The following is a 4,769-nucleotide window of genomic DNA, read 5'->3' on the forward strand; positions in this document are numbered from 1 at the left end:
GCCCCAGACCCCTGGTGTGTCAGGTGACGTGGTGCCAGGTCCAGAGCAGGTGCTCCTAAGTAGATCAGACAGCATCTAGGGCCTGGCCTGGCATCAGAATGTAATGAAAAGGCATCAGGAAAAACATGTACTCAAATGTTCATAGCAGCATCACTCATAGTAGCCAAAAAGTAGAAGCAACCCAACAATGAATGTGTAGATGAAGTGTGGTGTAGCCACACAGTGGAACGGTATTCAGCCATAATAAGGAATAAAGGTGCGATACATGCTACAGCACGGACAAGCCTAGAAAACAATGAAAGAAACAACACCCCGTCTCCCGTGATTCCGTTAATACACAGCGTCCACGATCGGTGAATCCTCAAGCAGAGCGTAGATTCGTGGTAGCCAGGGACTGGGAGGGGTGGGGGGCAACTGCTGAGGCCTGTGGGGTCCCCTTGGGGGGTAATGGGAATGTTCTGGAATAAGGTAATGGGTGCACTAAAGACCACTGAAGTTCATTGAATCACACTTTGAAAGGCTGAACTTGTCTCAAAGTTATTAAAAAAGAAAGGGATAACTTCATCCACCCTTCTTGCCCCCTGTGGAATCTGCTGTTTGGCCGCTCTAAAGGCGCTGGGCCTGAGCTCATCATTCTAACCACTCCCTTCCTGTCCTTCCATTTTGCTCTTGGCTCGGATCCCACACTCAGCCAGCGCTGTCCCTGCAAGGAATTGCACTGTCAGTGGAGCTCCCCCCAGCATTCCCTTCCCAACTTGGCTCTCCTAGCTCCAGCCCCTCTCCCCCTTGCATCCATCCATAGACCCTGCTTCCCAGGGCACTGAGCCAGTGGTTCAGGGCCTCCGTGCCCGCCTGCCTCTGCCCTACCAGCCGCCCCTGCGGGCGCCCGAAGCTCCACCCCATGCAGCAGTCCCACACCCTCGGGCTGGCTCAAAGGCAAGCAGCCAGCATTCTGCCTCTGTCACCTGCTGGAGGATTGTTTCTCCATCATCCTCATCAATATAGAAGCATGCTGTTTCTCCCACTCACCCTTCTCTTTGTCCACCTCTCACCAACCCAGTACAACAGACTTCCTAGAGAGGGCTGGCCTCGTTTCTCTCCTTTTCCCATGCTCCTAAAGCCACCCTGCCAAGCCCGCTGCCATCCAGGGCTCTGGGGACGTCCTGGGCCATCCCTGAGCCGGTCCTGCCCACCGCTCCCCTCTCCAACACGGTGGGTGGGTGTCCATTCTTCCACACACCGGCCAAGGACCTGGCGGTACCTCAGCTGCTTCCTACGGCCTGCCCTCCGGAAGCCCAGCACCCCTTGTTGCCACTCTGCCACCGCCAGGCCCCACTTCTCACCTCCTGTCACACACCCCCGCCCTCCTACGCCATGGTCCATTAGCCACTCAACAGCGGAGGGATCCCTGAACAGTCAGGTCAGTCAGATGATTCCTCAGCTCAGCCCCCCACAGCTCCAGCTCTCGTCTCCCCCCAGGGAAAAGCAACCTCTGAAGTCGCCTCCTGGGCCCTTCCTGACCTGTGCTTCCTCCCTTTGAACCCCAGCGGACCTCGCTGAGCTGGCTCTTGCTGGCCTCCCCCTCCCAGCCTCCCATGTGCCCCGTCTCCCCCTGAGCGCCCACTGCTTCACTTTCCCCACTCTGTCTCTAGCACCCCCCGCCAATCTTCTGAACCCATTTCTATCAGCAAGGCTCAATCGTCTTGCACAGTTTGCGATCTTTTTAGGTTTCTTGTTTATTTTTTCTCCCACTCCACCTCCACAATGTGTACTTCCTGAGAAGAGGGATCTTTGTTTTGCTTCCTGGTGCCAGGCACAGTAGGGGTTCAATATCTGCTAAATGTCAAAGTCAAAAACTCAGCTTAAAAGCAAAAGGATCAAAAAGTCGGTGAGGTGCAACACTCAGTAAAGGAGGAGTGGCTGTAGTCAGATGAGGCTTTCTGACAAGGACGATACCAGAGAGGTAAGAAGACATTAACCCTGCATGTATATGCGCCTGGTAGCAGACACCCAAAATACACGAAGCAGAAGGGGACAAGTTCATCATGATGGCTGGAGATTTTAAGACCCCTCTCTCAGTAATAGAACAAGGAGAAAGGAAATCAGTAAGGATTTAACAACTCCATCAACAAACGGCTTAATCAGCATTCCAAAAGCACCACCCACAGCAGCAGAAGACATAATTCTTTTTGAGTGCACATGGAGTGTTAACCAGAATAGACCATCTTCTGGCCCATAAGATAACTTTCTTGATAGATAAAAATGGATTGAAACTTTACAGAGTATGTTTTCAGACACTAACAAAAATTATTTGGAAAATTGAAAAATATTTGGAAATTAACCAGCAGATTTCTAAATAACCCATGAATGAACACAGGAATCACAAGGGACTCTATAAAATATTTGAGGGAAGCTGATGTGGCTCAGCAGATGAAGATCCTGCCTACCACATGGGAGGTCCCAGGTTTGGCTCCCGGTGCCTCCTAGAGAACATGAACAAGACTGAGCTGGTGTGTCGGGCAGGTGCGGCAAGACGATGCAACAAAGAGACACAAAGAGGAAAGACAATGAGAGACACAACAAACCAGGGAGCGATTGAGTGCTCTCTCCCACATGGGAGGTCCCAGATTAAGTTCCCAGTGCCTCCTAAAGAAAAGGCGAGCAGACACAGCACAAAACAAATGGACACAGCAGACAGCACAAACAGTGGGGGGGGGAGGATAAAATAAATCTTAAAAAAAAAAATTTGAACTGCATGAAAATAAAAACACATTTCAATTCTATGTGGGATGCCTATATCAGAAATGAAAGGCCCAAAACCTGTGATCTGATATTCCCCTTCAAGCTAGAAAAAGTGAATTCAACTCAAATAAGCAAAAGGAGGAAACAGAGTGGAAATCAATTAGATAGAAAACAGGTGAACAATAGCAACAACAAAAAAAGAGAGTTCTTTGAAACAGTCAATAAAATGGATTAACTTCTAGCGACACTGATAAAAATAATTTTTTAAAAAGGAATAAGTTATGAAGACCAGAAATTAGGCCATCACTACATTCCCCTACAGATGTTAACATAATACAGTGTATGCAAACCTAGGGGAGAATGCATCCTAATACATCCAAAGTCTGATAAAAGATATCACACATAAAAAAAAAGAGAATTACAGATTAATATCCCTTAAAGATATATGTATCCCTTAGAGATATATGTATAGATATGAAAAATCCTCAAGGAGAAAACTGGCATTTCAGATCCAGCATTATATTAAAAGATCATACACCATGACAAAGTGGGACTTATAACAGGAATGCAAGGATGGTTCAACATAATAATGTAAAACACCATATTTATAGAATAAAGAGAAAAAACACATGATCATTTCAATTAGTGCAGAAAAGCCATTTGAAAACAATTCAACATATTTTATGATAAAAACAAAATGAGAATAGAAGGGAACTTTCTCAACATAATGAAGAGCATTTATAGATAGCACATAGTATGTATCACACATAAAGGTGAAAGACTGAAATCTTTCCCCCTAAGATCAGGAAACAACACAAGAATACCTACTGGCATCACTACTTTTCATCATTATGCTGAAAGTTCTAGCCAGAGCAATCAGGCAAGAAAAAGAAATAAAACTCATCCAAATTGGAAAGTACGTCAAATAGCTAAGTTTAAAGATGATATGGTTCTATATATATGTGGCACTTTGATATTATTTATGAATTCCAGAAATAGATATTGGATTATGTTTGTGAACTGGTCTTTTCCTCTGGGCATATTAAGTTATATTGGATTCAGAGGTTTCACTTTTATTTGATTAAATAATGATTAAGGCTTTGATTGGGAAATGTCAGTAGGACGTTGAGTCCCCACCCCCATGGTGGAAGGACTCACAGAGAAACCACATCAAAGAGAAGGGAGTTTGGAGTTTTTGAGCTGGAGCCCGGGGAAATAAACATACAGAGAAGCAGACATGGCAAAGGCCTCTGAGAGGAGAGACAAGCCATTCAAGTGATAGTCTGTAGCTGGCCTTTTGGAGAATGCAGTGCAGCTGAGCCCAGAGAAAGGTGAGCCCTGGGAAGAGAGGAACCCAGGAACCACACACACATATATAAAATAGAAAACCCCAAAGAATCCCCAAGAAAGCTACTACAACTAATAAACATATTCAACAAAGTTGCAGGGTACAAGATCAACATGCAAAAATCAGTTGTGTTTCTATACAACAGTAATGACCTATCTGAAAAGGATAACAAGAAAACAATTCCATTTTCAATAGCAGCTAAAAAATGAAATATCTAGGAATAAATTTAACCAAAGAGGTGAAAGACTTGTACACTGGAAATTACAAAGCATAACATAATTATAGAAGACAAATAAATGGAAAGACATCCCATGTTCATGGGTTGGAAGCCAATATTGTTACGATATCAATTCTGGGCCTTAAGCAATTTACAGATTCCAGCATGCATTTTTGCAGAAATGGAAAAGCCAATCCTCAAATTCATATGGAATTGCAAGGGACCATGAATAGTCAAAACAATGTTGAAGAGCAAATTATGGGATTCACAGTCTCTGATTTCAAAACTTACAAAAAGCAACAGTAATTAAAAATGTGGTCCTGGCATAAAGGTAGATATATAGACCAATGGAGTAGATAGAGAGCCCAAAGATAAAGCCACACATCTATAGACAGTTGATTTTCCACGAGGGTACCAAGTCTGTTCAGTGGAGAAAGAATGGTCTCTGCAACAAATGGTGCT

Source organism: Dasypus novemcinctus, chromosome 1 (assembly GCF_030445035.2).
Source record: "Dasypus novemcinctus isolate mDasNov1 chromosome 1, mDasNov1.1.hap2, whole genome shotgun sequence".
Classification (NCBI taxonomy): domain Eukaryota; kingdom Metazoa; phylum Chordata; class Mammalia; order Cingulata; family Dasypodidae; genus Dasypus; species Dasypus novemcinctus.